The sequence below is a fragment of the Mirounga angustirostris genome, unplaced genomic scaffold (assembly GCF_029215605.1).
Source record: "Mirounga angustirostris isolate CCGP_5_RB_7025 unplaced genomic scaffold, mMirAng1.0.hap1 SCAF_2, whole genome shotgun sequence".
NCBI classification, from domain to species: domain Eukaryota; kingdom Metazoa; phylum Chordata; class Mammalia; order Carnivora; family Phocidae; genus Mirounga; species Mirounga angustirostris.
This window is the reverse complement of record NW_026991710.1, coordinates 109,191,379-109,208,006: the sequence shown is the minus strand read 5'-3', so window position 1 is coordinate 109,208,006 and position 16,628 is coordinate 109,191,379.

Here is a 16,628-nt window from a genome sequence, read left to right as displayed (position 1 = left end):
ATAGATTAGTGAGAAAATACATGGCTACCTATTGGTCAAAGGGCCCACAAAGTTTTCAAAAGTAAATATAGAGGGTAATATGACATAAAGAACCTTATTACTTTCAAAGGTGAAAAGACTTGGTTCTCTTGAATAATAAAAGACATGATAAAGTCAACTTGAAGCACAAGATATTTTTCTGATGAGACCAAAAAAAAAAAAAACAAAAAAAAAACACTGCCTTCTAAGGCAGATTTTTTAGAAGGCAAATAAACTTTTAAAAACTCTTAAGAGTACACCAATAATCCCAGAGAGTCATTTTAACAGAGAAAACCAAATTCTAGTTTTGCATCATTATGATATTTTTAAAGTTTTTTTAATTGATAAAATTTTAGCCAGCCACAATAAAATCCCTTTTCTGCAAACATACAACTTTCTATATCAATGTGGACCACGTAGTCCTTCTACTTTAGGACAAAACTATTTGTTTCCTTAGCAAAAACACATCCTCTATACCTTGCATACTGAAGCTGTTCCTTTTTGCCATTATTTCTCCTGGTAGAGTCTCATTTACAAATAACGGTTATAACTGAGCTACAATAACTTTTATTTCACAAAGAAAACTATTGGGTGGATAATTGTGAATGGTCTGTTCTACACAAATATTGCAGAAGCAGAGTTTATGAATTTACATTGCTCAACTTTTTATGGCCATGTACTTTCTTATAGTACAACTTCTCATTTGGGCAAGAATGAACATGTTCATTAGCAGATTATATAATCTCCCCTGTATACTAGAAAAATAAGAGGCAAAAATATAGAGGTAAAAGTTAGTTTCTATAAAAATAAATTTTAGCCATGAGTCAGGCATAAACAAAATACAAATCTCATTGCTTTACATAAAGGCTCTGGCTTCCCTCCTTGTCCCACCTGTACATTTTTACAAAGATTGAATTTTTAGCAGATGGGACAAATTGAGGTTACTTAGTCAATATGAGAGCTAAAGTGTCCTTAGCAATATCTGTGGATATCTTTAAGATTTCTTTTCCCTCAGTGTGTAATCTTATAAAGGCTGTGGACTCAACTTTGGGAGAGGGCTGAGGAGAAACCAAGTAGCTACCTAGCTATTTCCAAAGCCCGTGTAAGTAGATGAAAGATCCAGCATGTTTCTAATTGGCTTTTTAATCCTCAATTGAGTGCTCTTAGGGTCCCTGAGCACCTCAATAGGTCCTGACTGGGAGTGGGGGCATGAAGCTTGAGTAACTATAAGGAGTTGATGAACCCAGAAAAAGAAGTCTAGCAAGGTCCATAGAGGGGTAGACAAAGAGGTAAGGGTGTTGAAGAAAACAGAACAAGGATTCAAAGGAGGTAAAGAGAAGGTCAAAGGTGGTAAAAAACAGAAAAGGGGAGTGGGGATGATGGTAAGGAAGACGTCGTAAAGAGAACAGTTTGGAGAGATGCCAAGTTTCTTAAGAGGTCATAGAAACTCCTAAATGATCTTTAATAAAAGGTTGCCATTTTTTAATATAATGAACTGAATTAGTGCCATAATGGCAAAGCATGTAGTCCACAGGAGAAGGGGAAAGAGGGTACCAGTAGACTGAAAGTTACTGATGGGATTAGATAATTATCTCAGAAATAAAGCTTAACGGAGCTGGTAGAAAGTCCCACTTAAATACTCCCCAGGAGCCAGAGCAGCTCACCCCTCACCCCAGAGTACAATCTTCAATCCAGGAGCTGAGGGAACATCTTCACTCAATCTTCATTGAAGGAACAAAGGAAAAACAGAAAAAGCCTCATGGGCCAAAAAAGTCTCTTTGTCTGAAAGGAAGTAATTCTCCTGAGCTTCTACAGAGGATTAGAAAATGTGACCACTGTGGATCCCAATTTTCCCAATCAGGAAAAGAGACAAAGATCCAAAAAAAGCTGACATAAACACCGTGAGAAGACAGTGGGGTCCCAGGGGCAATCAGCACTTTATCCAAGTCTTGACACCAGAAAATGTTTTTTCCAAAGACTATGGTAATAAGAGGACCACTCGATCTGCAAAAGGATCCACAATCAGAAAGAATGGGCTTTTCTTTTTTAAAATTTTTTATTGTTATGTTAATCACCATACATTACATCATTAGTTTTTGTTGTAGTGTTCCATGATTCATTGTTTGTGTATAACACCCAGTGCTCCATGCAGAACGTGCCCTCTTTAATACCATCACCAGGCTAACCCATCCTCCCCCCCTCTCCCCTCTAGAACCCTCAGTTTGTTTTTGAGTCCATCGTCCCTCATGGTTCGTCTCCCCCTCCGATTCCCCCCCTTCATTCTCCCTCTCCTGCTATCTTCTTCTTCTTTTTTTATTTTTCTTAACATATATTGCATTATTTGTTTCAGAGGTACAGATCTGAGATTCAACAGTCTTGCACAATTCACAGCGCTTACCAGAGCACACCTCCCCAATGTCTATCACCCGGTCACCCCATCCCTCCCACCCCACCCCCCACTCCAGCAACCCTCAGTTTGTTTCCTGAGATTAAGAATTCCTCATATCAGTGAGGTCATATGATACATGTCTTTCTCTTTTTGACTTATTTCAGCTTTTCTTTTATAGAGAGGAGTAAATAAGGCTAGAAGGACCAGGTGTTGGGGAGTCGGATGAGCAGGTGGTGTGACTTTTGATCACAGAAGTTTTTCTCTGCAGTTAGATGATTCTCAGGTGGAGCCACTAAGGTGTTTTTCTGTTTCAGTGCTTATTTAATCCCAGGGGAAGGTTAAGGTTCAGGGGCCTATAGGCAGGAGAAAAGCCTAACTAAATTTTGGTCAAGTTCAGTGAGAAGGAGTTTTGTCCACATTGGTCCAGTGACACATAGTTAAGCTAAACACTTAGGAAACTAAGAATGGGAATTTGGAGGATCTGTCCTTGGCCTTATCCTATGTAAACAAGGGTATCATCCTCAAGTCTTATCTAATTCGCCAGGGGAAGGGTGGCTCTCTGCAGTAAACCACTTCCTGAAACACGAAAGAGTGGGAGCTTCTTAATCATCATAATTTTCAAGGAGCACAGGGCTTAGGTAAATTTCAACAGTGTCAATAATATGAGGGATTATGAAAATGCACATAATGTTCTATTACTGTCTTAACTATCCAGATTGTGTATGTCTTCTTAATATGTCACTGAACTTTCAAAATCAATAAATTCTTATAAAATTTGATTTAAGGATTTTCATCTATAACACTCAGGTTTAGAAATATAAGAAGGGAATTAAAATGAATAACAATAATTTGTGGCTTTCATCAGTATCCAAAAAATAAAAAAGATCATAATTAAATACAACCAAATGAAGAAGTTAACATAGATTTTAAATGCTGAAATTAAAAAAAAAAAAGAGTGAAATCACTATTCCTATGGATATACACATATTCAGTAGAAAATTGGCTCAACTTTTTCATATTATTCTCATGAAGTTGAAAGATAATAAAACAGTCATGGCTTCCAACCTTAGGATTACAGTTCCGTTTTTAATATTTCCATTCCAGTGGCTTTAAGCATAATGAAAATTTAACAATAATTAATGGATCTTTAAAATTGTTCTTCAGTTGAAGGCATATGCTAATTACATTTCTGTCAGGGTAGAGGCAGGGGAAGTGTGCGGAGAGGAGATCCAGAAGAGCTCGACCATGGTGTGAACATCTCTGAATAGCTCTTTCAGCGGCCGGTGCACATAGTCTGTGAATGCTTGATATTAATAGTGATTTGCTCATAAGAATGTTTACTTTCAACTGGACCTATGACTAAATTTTAAAGCATGTACTTCATGACTAAGAAGGCAATTATTCTGTCAGGCTCACTATCAGGAGATAAATGATTAGCAGTTTTGAAGGTGTTTTTTTGGGGTTTTGGGGGGAGTTTTTTGTTTGTTGAACTCTCTGAAGCTGTTATTTAAATTACACTTTATTTTATTATCTTGACTCCTAACAATGCCAAATATATCTCCCATTTCAGTTCTTTTTCCCCTTAAATCTTATATGCCCTTTTGCTTTATTTCAAGCAGTAAGTCTGTTAAATACTATGCACAGAGTCCACAAATTGCTACTAGAAGTGACTGTTTATTGCTGTTAAAAATCAATTGCATGTTAGATATTTAAATCTGAAAATTTGGACATACTATATATTTTGGCTCTGAAATGATAATCCCATATAACCCTTTATTTCATAGAGTTATAGAAATAAATATAGAAATAAATATGTTAAAGAAAATGATGATAGTTGAACATTGGAATTAGCATCAGTGATCTTAAATAAGCATAAGCAATGTTTCTTTTTCAATATAATAGTTTCTTAAAATCTTAAGTAAGAAGGCCCACATTTTAAATTTCAATACAGTCAATAAGGCTTTATAGAAGAGTGAATAAAACTTTGTACTTGAGAATAAAAGGGTACAGTATTTCTGGTTTTGTCATTTCATGATAAGTAACCTTTATCAGTTTTTTTAAAATTTTTTAAAATATATGTCAAATGGGAGTACAATCTAGTTGATAACATTGTCGTGAATACTAAATTAAATCATGTATCTCACAGAGCTATTGAGATAATTTGTGATATCAATAATATTAGTTTAAATTGTTATACATATCCCAAGAGTCCTACTTCATTTTTAATGAAAATGATGTGTTTATGTATTTGATAAAAAATGGTTGCCTCATTAAATACAATATTTAAATTATAAACTGGTCATTCCTAATCAGAATTCCAGAATGCCTTTGAGCACTGAGCAGATCTGAGCAGATTTCCCCTAATAGTGCAGTTCTAGATGCAAAAGCTAGTATACTTTTACATAATATCCAAATCACTCTGAGTGCTCCTTTGCTATTATTTTTATAAATGCTACTAATCAGAGTACATTCATTCTTAATTCTTGTATAGCTGCAATACGATATCCTATCTTCCCCATGCAACTCCTCCCAAACTTTAAAATCCCAGACATGTTCACCTGGCAAGTCTTCTGCTAAAACTACAACTGGGAATATTGTAGTCCCTAAAGGGTACTTGAATTAGCAACCCTGGCAACAAAACACCATGACCCCAGATTGGGGTCTTCATGGACACAGTGAAGGCAACTTCCAGGCAGTTTGACCCTTCCATAATGCCCAATAATTAGCCCAAATATTACCAGCCAGTAGCATTCAGAGACTTTATTTTCCAGATGTGTGACAGAAATTTAAGTTTTAAAACCTTTAAAAACTTTTTAAAAACCTATCTTATTTTCTCTAGGGCATTATCATAGAGAGTGTGTTGGATCAGCTTTCCTGGGCTGCACAATAAAATTTATATGCTCAATCTTTGGATCCAGAGTCTTTTTATTTCCTTTATAACACCCCACACATTATTAACATATGTTCTATCTGCTTACATTGCCTTTTTCCAGTGCCATTCCTATTCAACCTTCACATTTTGGATCAAATATCTTCTTACCTGGGAAATTTTATAGGATATCTCTAGACAGTTTCTAAAGCATTTATCATTCTCTTATAACAGTTATTGTACTTTACTATTTATGAAGATGATGAACCCCTGGATTCTTGTATCACTTTTGAATCTCCATAACTTACCAGAGTACCTGGCACAGAGAAGATACCCAATCAATATTGGCCAAATGCATGTGGATTTAGGAGGTGTTTATTTTGGATCTACCATGTGACAGATGCTGTTTTAGGTACTATCAACTGAGCCTTTAACCAGTTTATTTGCATGTATATTTGTTCATTTTAACCTTCATGGGGTTCATAGTTGGCTTGCTCATCCCAGGAATGTTGGTGTTTCAGTTTTGTAAGCGTTAGATGCTAATGGTCCTTCTTTGTGTGAACTCAGTTCTGATGAGTCCCTGGAGATCTGTAACTTTACCAGTTTGAACATATGATAAACTCTGGTCCTGGAACTGTATAGTTAAGTAGGAAAATAGAAGCCTTCTATTCTAAGGTACTTGAAGAGAACAGAAAAATGCCCTCAGAGAGGGGGTAAAAGCAAACATAGTAATGATCAGTCCAACGACCCTAGTTGATTGGTGAGTACACCAGGCAAAAATCCTCCAACACAGAGCAGAATTGTTCTAGATTACACCAGTGAAGCAAATGTTATAAATTCGAAAATGAGTCTCCTAACTTACTCAATATATAAAATAAATAATAAAGGTGTTAGTCTTCTCCCCTTTCATATCCTGAAAGCCCACCAAGATATCCTTGGGTTGGAGAATCACTATTGGAAAATCATAATGCATGATTTGCATTTGTGTATGAACAGAAATAGAGTTGTCATACGGATTTTGTTAAACTATGAAAATGAGGACATTAGTTTTGAACATGTTAAATTGACTTATTGGTGGAGTATCCTTGTATAAACCAGGAGATAACTTTCCTTACATTTCTCAGCCACTTTAAGAAAGGCTCTCCAATTCTGTCCCTACACACCTCTCATTGTGTTTCCTACCATCTATCTTCACCTTTTTTTTTTTTTTTTAAGTAGGCTCCATGCCCAGTGCAGAGCCCAACGTGGGGCTTGAACTCTCATCTGTGAATTTGATACCTGAGCTGAGATCAAGATTCAGATTCTTGACCAATTGATCCATCTATCTTTACTTCTTTTTTTTTTTTTTAAAGATTTTATTTATTTGACAGACACAGCGAGAGAGGGAATACAAGCAGGGGGAGTGGGAGAGGGAGAAGCAGGCTTCCCGCAGAGCAGGGAGCCCGATGTGGGACTCGATCCCAGGACCCCGGGATCATGACCTTGGCCGAAGGCTGACACTTAACGACTGAGCCACCCAGGCGCCCTATCTTTACTTCTATGGCAAAAATTCAATACTGCCATTTCTCAACCAGACTACTGCAACTGCCTTCTAACAGAGCTCCCTAATTTCAGTCTGATACCTTTGCAAGGTCTCCTCCACACCAGCAGCTCTTGACTGAGGTGTAACGATACCCTTGAACCAGTACAGGGTAAAGGGATAGAATCACCGTTACTGCTTTACAGGAATTCAAAATGACCCAAAGATTATGCAGTGGCTCATGCTGTATTTCTCCTTAACATCTTTTAATTGCCTTTAATTTGTTATATGACAAAATGCAAACATTTTTTCATGATCCATTTGTCAAAATAGGCTAGGTTGTCATGTTTTATAAATTACCCCCAGGGCGCCTGGGTGGCTCAGTTGGTTAAGCGACTGCCTTCGGCTCAGGTCATGATCCTGGAGTCCCTGGATCGAGTCCCGCATCGGGCTCCCTGCTCGGCAGGGAGCCTGCTTCTGCCTCTGGCCCTCCCCCCTCTCATGTGCTCTCTCTCATTCTCTCTCTCTCAAATAAATAAATAAAATCTTTAAAAAAAAATTACCCCCAAATCTCAGGGGATTAACCAATAAAATATTAATTTTTTCACTCATACAAATCTAACGTGGGTCAGATACTGCCTTCATCTATAACTCTACAGTATGGATTCTTGGTGTCTTCCAAGGTAGCTACAAGTGAAAGAAAGAGCCTGAGAAAAGCACATTCGTCTTTAACTGCTTAGGACCAGAAGTGATTGTTGTAGATCAACTTTATGTGACATATGCATGTAACATATGTGACTTTTATATCATTGCTACATTAAATTATTTGGATTGAATCTAATCCCAGGTTCATAGAAGAAGAGGCTGGGAAATAGAGTCTTCTTAAGTACCCACAAAGAGTACAATGAAATGAGATTGTTAAATGCATAGCATTGTATTTTTCATATCGGGTACCCAAAACCTTTCTTGATTTACCCTGTTTTTAAGCTTCATATTTCCCCATTTTTTAAACATTCTTTGAACATTTTTTCTGACATTTTCAAACATTTTAAAATATTTTGTTGTTATTCCAGCCATTACTGAGTACACTGAAGTGCATCATGCTATATTTTATTACTTAGAAAATGCCTGAAATGCCATCTTAACTACTCTCTTGCTCCTCTGTTTTCTACAGAAATCTCATACATTTTTAAGATTAAGTAATTTTCCATTCTCAAGCTTATAGCTACAGAATCTAAGAGTTGTTACCTGAAAGTTTATTTATGGTATGGTGTGCTGAAGACAAGAAAAATTAGTCAGTTGTATAACACAAGAGAAAGAACAAAAGAAGGAAGGGAGGAGGAAAAAGGACAAAAGCAAAAATATCAGATTTTCTGTCGGGCTGGATAGGGAAGAAGAACATACATAGGAATTAGAAGTCAAGAATGTAGGGAAAATAGGGAAAGAATAATATGGTAAAAATTATTTTAGTCAGTGTTCAACCAGACAAAGTAAAACTAATAGGAGATTAAATATATAGATGCAGATACAGATAGATATAGTTGTAAATGAGAGAGAGATTTATTACAGGACATTACTGTATACAATTGTAGTTGTCCAAGTAAGCCGGAAATTCACAGGTATGCAGGGAGGAAGGAATGATTTAAGGGAAGGGAGAACAATTGAGGTCCAGCTGCTGCTTCATGCAGCTCAATGGAGTGAGTTAGCAGATTTGTAACAATGAAGTGATTGTTAAGGTACCAGAATGTAGAAATATTTGGCAATCTCCTTTTCTTCTTAAGGATTCTAATCACCAATTGTAATTCTGATCAACAATTCGATTTTTCCCCACACATCCAAACAATTCTCCCAAACCAGCTGGGTGTCTTATAATTCAGCTCAGTTCTGACATCATCTACTTGATAGCATCAGGTCCCACAGGTAAAATCTCACTCCTACAAGACTGCACCTACCCCCTCAACTTCAGATGTCAGTCAAAAGTCCAGAGTATCACCTGTGTTTCTGCCCTCCAGGCTATAGATTATGGTTCCAGTGACCTATATAGATATAGGTTCCAGTGACCTCCTCCTTGGGTTCTGTTTACTTACTAGAACAGCTCACAGAACTCAGAGAAATGTTTTACTTACTAGACGATCAGTTTATTATAAGAGGATATAACTCCAGAATAGCCAGAAAAAAAGAGATGCATAGGGCAAGGTGTGCGGAAAAGGTACAGAACTTCCACGCCCTCTCTAAGGGTACCACTCTCCCCAAATCCATGTGTTCACCAACCTGGAACCCCCCTCCTTTTTGTTTTTTATGGAAGCTTCATTACATAAGCACAATTGATTAAATCATTGGCCCTTGGTGACTTACTCAACCTCTAGCCCTTCTTCTTTTCCTGGAGGTTAAGGATGTGGGACTAAGAGTCCCAACCTTCTAATGGTTGGTTCTCCTGGCAACCAGCCCCCATTCCTAGGTGGGATCCAAAAGTTACCTCATTAATACAACAAATACACTTTTATTTTTCTCATCATAGGAAATTTCAAGGGTCCTATTAGCTCTGTGCTAATAACATTTAGTAGGTATTTTTAAAATTCTGCAGCTTCTCGATCTTGTCAACCTAAAAGCAAGAAACCTGTTCAAGAGACAAAGCATTTATTTGGGATCAAAGAATTCTAATTTAAGGTACACCGATTTGGGTAGAAATCCAAATAGTGTCCTGATTATAGGAGGTAGACTCATGGGTTTTATGGAAAAAAAGGGAAGATTAGGTAAGTTGTTTTAAAGAGTTCATTAGTATTGACAAGCACGATTAGATTTGTATTTAACTGATTGATCAGGAAGAGTGGTTGCTAGGCAAAAGTTTACTTTTATCAATCTTTTCAAGCAGGATTTTCTCATTCTTGTTAACTTCTTGGAGTGTTGGTGATTTGGCCCAGTTCAAAGTTTTCAAAAAATAGATGATGCAAGAAAGTTGCTCTAAAATGATTGCTCTGGGCTCTATTTTAAAAATGGTTCTACCTAGGACATTTTTCACAATACATGGAACTTGTGTTGCCTGCAAGTTCAACATTTTCCACACTGTATTATCTTTTGAAACATGAAAGCCAGCCAGCATTCGCCAAAAAGAATTTGAAATTTTCTTGATCCTGGATAATGCCTCTGCTAATTCCCTTGACTCTTAATGTCACACAGTGTTATTTACCATGCTATTTTTCCTCAATAATGACATCTTGAATCCACAAATTTAGCCACTTTACCTTTTCTTTTTTTTTTTTTAAAGATTTTATTTATTTATTTGACAGAGAGCGAGAGACAGAACACAAGCAGGGAGAGTGGGAGAGGGAGAAGCAGGCTTCCCGCCGAGCAGCGAGCCTGATGCGGGGCTCCATCCCAGGACCCTGGGATCATGACCTGAGCTGAAGGCAGACGCTTAACGACTGAGCCACCCAGGCGCCCCTCCTTTTTTATTTTTAAGATTTTATTTATTTATTTGACACAGAGAGAGACAGCGAGAGAGGGAACACAAGCAGGGGGAGTGGGAAAGAGAGAAGCAGGCTTCCGGCCAAGCAGAGAGCCTGATGTGGGGCTCGATCCCAGGACCCTGGGATCATGGCCTGAGCTGAAGGCAGACGCTTAACGACTGAGCCACCCAGGCGCCCCACCACTTTTCCTTTTCTATAGCTATGGCATGCACTGCGCATAGCTTTGTAGCCATGGAAGTAAGCATTCCACATAACCTATGCTGAAGACCCACATCAGGCACAGAGCAATTTACAGCTGCCTGAGTGTGATGTCCATGGATAGCAGTGCAAAAGGATACAGGGAATGAGAATTTGTTAAGCCCCCATGTAAGAGCCCTCATAATTACCTCCTTCAAACTGAGGGGCGGTGCATACGCCCTGCATGGGCTTTAGATGGGACTGGAGAATGTTGAAATCTACAAATATTTATATGAAGAGAAATAGGAGATAAAATTTTATACTCTAGTATTAATTAACAACTACAGAATGTTTATTAAATATGAGTTAACAACTTATTCCTATCCCAATGTGTTTATAAAAAGGTAAGTTGTTTAATAGTGAGTTCAGATAATCAGGTCCAGCACATCATATGTGCCATAAAATAAGAGTGGTGCAGAAATACCTGTGAGTAACTCCCTGCCTTCCTCAACCTAAATGTAGGAGAAAGTGACAGAACTACTAAGATCCAGGGACCAGGGACATTTTAAACACCCAATTCACTCAATTCTGTTCACTCTTACACCATTGTCTATAGTCTGTGCTCTCTATATACGCATACAAATTACTTGCAGAAAGAACTATTGAAACCGAAGGAAATTGTTTTCTATCCGTTCTGGGCAAAAAGGGGAAAATGTGTGACTGATATTCTACACAGGCACAGGAAAATCAAGTGTCATATTTTAAGCTATTATATAAAAATGTGGTTATATTTATATGTGTAAGTACACATTTCTAAGTTTTTATTTAGAGCAAATATAACACTTTGTAAATAGAGTTGATATTAATAAAAAACATAAATATAGTTTATGTTACAGTAATTGCTTTTCCAACTTTTTTTTCAGAATATCATACATCTTTTTTTAAGAAAGAGCAATTTGGACTTATTTTGAATATTTTTTTTTTGATTATGAGAAACTTGCCTGCAATTTGAATGTATATAGCAGGATTCATACTTGAAGAACAATTTATAGTGACCAAAAAAGGTTTTGGGCAGCTGAAAAGAACAGTAATTAGTTGGCTAACCAAGGAAAGGAAAAGAAGTATGTCTCGAGTGGGCACAATTTCAGAGATGCAATATGATCCAACTGTTCCCCACATACCTGCCCGCTAATATTTACCGTATTATCCAGAATTTCATTTATTAAAGTCATTATTTTTGGCTAAAACACTGTTTTCAGGAGGTCCCAGTTTCAAAATATATAGTTATAATAGTAGTAGCAATAGGAACTAGAACAGCAATAGCAATAATAAATGTTAAACCATATGCCAGGCATTCCTGGAAGTGATTTACAATGATTTTTCCTTCCAACTTCCTGCATACCTTTCCTCATCATCACTCTCAGTTAATGGCATTGCTTCCTATTTTAATGAGAAAACATGAACAATTAGAAGAGAACATCCCCACACTTCAGCCACTGCATTTATCCACCTGGCTGTCTCAACATGTTCTTCATCCACTTTTAGGACAGCACACATGCCCAGTTTCCCACTCCCTCTCTGCCCACTTCTTCTGTTTCCTTTGATGGTTCCTTTTAATGGAAAATACAGCTAATAATCATTTAAATGCCTTACTATTAAGTCCTTATCACTTATGACTTCTCCCTTTTCTCTCTCTTTTGGTGATCTCATCCAGACTCATGACTTCAAGTATTACTATGGGACTTATTCCTGACTCTTAGATTTTTATCTTCAATCTATACTTCTTCTTGAACCCAAGTTTTAAATATCTGACAGCTTAGTTGACTCCATCTTTAGGGTATCTAAAAATTATGTATCATCAGCTATCTAATCTTGAATTCTTGATTTCCCTCAATGCCAGACTGCTCCTCTCACAGTATTCTACATCCTCAGTAGGTATCTTATCCAGGTTCTTATCCTTCCAGGTTCTTATCCAGGATACTGGATAGGACTAGGGCATTTTTGCCAGCACTTATAAATACTTTTGAATGAAGGGCACCTGGGTGGCTCGGTTGTGTCCAACTCTTGATTTTGGTTCAGATCATGATCTCAGGGTCATGCTCAGCACAGAGTCTGCTTCAGTTTCTCTCCCTCTACTCCCCGCCCCACACACACACCCTGCCCCGACTCATGCTCTCTCTGTCTCTCTCTCTAAGTAAATCTTTAAAAAAATACCTTTGAATAATAATAATAAGAGTTACACCTGTATTCTCTGTATTGTTCCTGGTTTTCACAGGTTTATTCAGTCCTCCTAAAAAGTCTCAACGGTAGGTATTCTTATTCTTATTTACAGAAAACCTCTGACAGCTTAAGTAACTTGCCAAAGAAACAGCAAATAGATAAGGTGCCATATTTTGAACCCAGTGTGTGTGTGTGTTTGCACGCATGTGTGTGTTTGTGTGTGTATGTGCGTGTGTCCATGTGCGCATTTGCTTGCATGTGCGTGTTTGCAGAGAGAGAGAGAAAGAGAGAGAGAGAGGCTGCTTATTATCTAGATTTCTTTCATTCTGAATTAGCAACTTTCTGCAATGGCAGGCATGTTAGCTAAAGACTTTTTGGCTACAGAAATCATATTCTTAGTTCTTCTAGTTCTGCAGCAAATTTTCTTACAGTTGTTCTTATTTCTTTCTTTCTTATATTTACCTTTTCTTTACACAGGAACAAAGGTTGAGATAAAGAACTAGTGAAGTACATGGAAGTAGTAGAGCTAGACCTAAGGTAGCATTCACAAAGTAATAAGTACTATTGTTAACTTCTCTCTAGCTATCAGGAAAAATGCTGATGTTGCATTGAGTAAATAGGTAATAGTGTTAATTAGTCAATGTAATTTGAGATGTGCATATGTTTAGCATCAATATAAAAACTTCCATGACAAATTTAGAGGTTTCCAAAATTACTTCTAAAAAAGGTAATTGTAATTAAATGATTTGGTTATACCCAATTATGTATGAAGATTTTTTTAAAATATTTTATTTATTTATTTGTCAGAGAGAGAGGGAACACAAGCAGGGGGAGCAGCAGGCAGACGGAGAAGCAGGCTCCCCGCTGAGCAAGGAGCCTGATGTTGGACTCGAACCCAGGATCCTGGGATCATGACCTGAGCCGAAGGCAGATGCTTAACCAACTGAGCCACCCAGGCGTCCCATGTATGAAGATTAATACACTTTGTCAAGTAATGCTTTTACCACAGGCTTTACTATTTTCATCTGATATTCTCTACTTCACCATGAATTTAAAAAAATATGATTTAAAAAACTATTTTCATTTCTGTTTTCTCAGCAGTAGTTTAAATAATTTATGACTTTAGTTTTTTTTGAGAATGAAATCTCCTGCCCAATATAGCCTTTATGTCATCCTTTGTTTTAACAGTTTATATCTTAATATCACATATACCCAAGTCTATGAAATCCCACAGTGATTAGGCTAACTCAGCAATATTTTGTTGGCACTTATTTTTCTTTCGTTTTATTTTCATGTGGGAACTTTCCAATTTCTAAGATATAAAGAATATTTTACAGTCATTCTTAGGCTTCTAGGTCTATAGTGGAATGCACACCAACACACTCAAATGCTGTCCTAAATTTCCACTGTAAGTGTGTTACAGAGTGCAAGGGGGAATGGAAGCACTAGAGTGAAGGAAAGGTAACAGATGGCAGGGGAGTCACACTTCCAGACTCCGTGGCAACTGGGGCTGAGGGGTGATGTGGCATGGAAGCAATGGTTGCAGCAGTGAATCCTCTTTGGTGAAGTCTTATGAGATGCCTAGTTTGACGTTTTAGGAATAGAGGTGAAGAATTAGGTACGAGGCTGAAAAAAAATAAGGATTAATTAAAGATTCCTCTATACAACAGCTGCTCCATAAATTATTTCATCTCTCCCTCACACTAGGAATTCTGACATTTGGGGGAGAGGTGCCAGTTCCCTGCCTGAATACATCCAAATAAAACAGGTGGACTGTTGCACCCTGGTTCTGTTTTCACGCAGTTTCCCCCCCAGGGGGAGGAAGTTTGGGGAAAAACAGTTCTATGTGTACTGCAGCATAGAAAATTCCCTTTGACTGCATTATCAAATTCAAAACAATCATTTATTCCTAAAATAGAATCAACAACCAGGATTTATTACATTCGTTGGGAACATAAGCAGCATAAAAGACAAAGGCTGAGATATAGAAACTAACCCTAGCATAATCTGAGACAACTAAGAAGTAGAAGAAAACTTAACAAAAAACTATGAACTTAGAATCCTCTGAGGCATATTAAAAGATATTGTATCCTTAAAAGCAGGAGGAGGAACAATTAGAGGACAATAAATAACTCTTTATAAATCATATAAGTAAGAATACCTAGGTGACCTTGGATTTGGTGATGACTTCTCAGACATAACACCAAAAGCTGGATCTACAAACAAAAAACTGGTAATTGATAATCAGTCACCAGTTAGGGAGGCTTAACAACAGAGTGTGGTAAGAGTAAGAACAATCAAAGAGAACTCTACCGAAACCACTGTCATCCCAGTGTGACTGTCCATGTCCAAGACTGTGCACCCTGATGAACATCAGAGGCTTCAGAGCATAGTGGAAATAGACTTCACTAAAATAATCCAGTCAGTCACTAAACAAACAGGTGAAAAGTAGTAACAATCCCGGATGGCCAATGGCAACATCAGAGCTCTTACAATATATTTTCTCAAATGTCTAGTTTTAAATTAAAAAAAGATAACACATGCAAAGTATCAGGAAAAAAGTGACCCACAGACAGGAAAATGCCTTTGAAAGCAACCTGTTGTTGGATTTAACAGGCAAACCTTCAAAGTAGCAATTAAAAATATGTTAAAATAACTAAACCAAACCTGCTTTAAAACTAAAGGAAACAAGGGCGCCTGCGTGGCTCAGTTGGTTAAGCGGCTGCCTTCAGCTCAGGTCATGATCCTGGAGTCCCTGGATCGAGTCCTGCATCGGGCTTCCTGCTCGGCGGGGAGTCTGCTTCATCCTCAGACCCTATCCCCTCTCAGGTGTTCTCTCTCTCTCATTCTCTCTCTCTCTCAAATAAATAAAAATAAAATCTTAAAAAAAAAAAAAAAAAAAACTAAAGGAAACAATGATTAATTTTATGTGTCAACATGATGGGTTGAGGGATGCCCAGACAGCTGGTAAAACATTATTTCTGGGTGTGTCTGTGAGGGTGTTTGTGGAAGAGATTAGCATTTGAATTGGTGAATTGAGCAACGCAGTTAAACAGCTCCTGTCTCTTCTTTGGGGATAGTTACCAACCATTATCTCATGTAATCCTGACAACAATCTGATGATAAGTACTTTTATATTCCCACTATAAAATAATCATATTTTACAAAAACGGAAGATGGAGATTAGAAAAATTATAAGAATCAGACGAAGATAACACAACAATAGAATGGCTGAGATGAATCCCAAGGAGTTTAAGAGATGTTGTATGAAAGAAGATATGATGGAGTTTTAAAACAGGATATTATATTTGATACAGTCTGGCAGCAGAAATCGACAGGGCTGGGAGTGATAATGTCTCAGGTCTCATAGTATCAACAACTGACACAGTGACCTCCTTCCTTCTTATATTTCTTTACTCTGGTGGTATCTTCCTTCTGATTCTCCTTTCTATCTTTTTCTTTTGTTTTTCTTTCCTTTTATGGTACTGCCTATTTTTGTCTGGTATTATTAATTCCTTATCCTTAATTCTAAGAAATCTTGCCCATCGCCATGCATTACGTTTCCATAGATATCACTCACAAGCCTGCTGTACATCTTAGTTGGAACTCTCTCTTGAAATCCAAGTTCTACATCACTGCTCAATTCTACATCATTGTTATGTTAATTCTACTTTTTCATTCCCACTGCTATTGTCATGACTCAGATTCATTCCATTTCTTGCTTATGTTATTTCAGAAGCCTATTGACCAGTAATCTGTCCTTTAATTTACCCCTTTTTAAATCTGAGTGCTTTTCTGAAATGCAAACTTGATCTTACCATTGTGGCATGAGATGCACAGTTTACATAACCTTATAATAGAAATATAATGTGTATACACACCAGCATTTGCTGATGATTTTTTTTCTTTCATGTTATCTGGTGTTATTATATGTTAATAGAATGTGTAGAGAATAAGTCATATTATCCT